A 1,388-nucleotide genomic window follows, 5' to 3' on the forward strand; every position below is an offset into this window, starting at 1 on the left:
CGGACAGAGGGCGGGAACCGGGAGGCGCGTGGACTCCGTGGACTCCGGATTGAAAGTTCTTGATCATCTCCAGGAAGGCCTGCGGGGATGGTGCCTCCGCATTCTGGAAGGTCTCCTGGACTCTGCTGTACAGGATGAAGCATCTCGACTCCAGCCTGATGAACCCGAAGTGGTTCTCATCAAACAGGATGAAGACTGCAGGGAAGCGCCTGGGGTAGGCTGAGCCATAAAAGGTAACAGTGTCCAAGGCATAGAAACACATTCTGCAGGTTCGGGGGTAGTTCTGGTCACGTGAGCGCACGCCCACAGGCAGAACAAACGGGACAGGCGGCTCCTCCAAAGCTGCAGCCCCGGACTCCCCGACGCTGGGCTGGGCAGGGCTCTGCCAGCCATGGCCCTCGCTTTCCTCAGTCCTGTCTTCTTGCTGCTGCTGCTCCTGGATCACCTGCTCGTGAATCTCCTGGACGAGGCGGGAGAGCTCGTTGAAGTTGCGAAAGACCTCGCCATCTGGCACCTGGATGCGGTGCATGAGGTGGATCTCTAACGTCTCCTGCCAGGCAGCGGCGCTGGCATCTCCCGTGATCTTCGTGACCCTGGCATACTTCCCATGGAAGCTGAGCATGGCAATCTTTAGGCCATTGGTATCGTAGTTGCCTTGGAAGAGGCCTGGCCTGATGAGGTCGTCCCGGTGGCTCGGCGGGAGGTAGAGGCGGCGGTAGGTCAGGCAGTAAGGCTGAGGTCTGTACTCCTGCGCCAGCGCCAGCCCCGTTTCTTCCCTACGCCACCATGGTATACGCTCTCGGATACAACCAAACATGATGTAGTGGTGTGTCGGGTGGCACTTGATGGAGATCCTGTCCTTCAGAATCTGCATGTGGCAGCTGTGGGGCCTGCTGTGGCCTTCCAGGCACGCCACCATGGCTGATTTCCTCTCCGTCAGGCGAATTCTAAACGAGGGCTTGAATTGCATTGGGCCACCCACATGGGGGTTATGGTAAGGCTCGTTTGTCCAACCAGTAATGCATAATAAGCCATCCACTGCTACATTCAGCAGTCTTCCATAGAGCTCATTACTTAGCTGCCACAATCCCAAAATGTTTCTGTAGGGGTGGAGCAGCTTCGCATAGACTTCTCGATAAGACATACCTATCATCTCCAGGTTCTGCAAGTTTTCACAAACGCCATACTCCTCCCAGCAGCGCCTTCTCCAGATGCTGTCGATGTGCAGGATGTGGTGGAATTTGGTGCAGGCCTGGGCCAAGCTGGGCAGGTCGGTGCCGGGGAGCGAGGCGAAGATCTCCACCAGAATCTCCACCGGCAGATCCTCCAGCGAGCAGCGCGGGGCCGGAGGGGCCGGCATGGGGCTCGAGATTCCTCCACTCCCCGCG

General features: G+C 58.2%; 1 pseudogene; it reads right to left on the bottom strand.

The window, feature by feature from the left end:
* Positions 1–1,388, bottom strand: part of LOC102260464 — a 24,724-nt pseudogene that overhangs the window by 22,953 nt on the left and 383 nt on the right.

Source organism: Myotis brandtii, unplaced genomic scaffold, assembly GCF_000412655.1.
Source record: "Myotis brandtii unplaced genomic scaffold, ASM41265v1 scaffold132, whole genome shotgun sequence".
Classification (NCBI taxonomy): domain Eukaryota; kingdom Metazoa; phylum Chordata; class Mammalia; order Chiroptera; family Vespertilionidae; genus Myotis; species Myotis brandtii.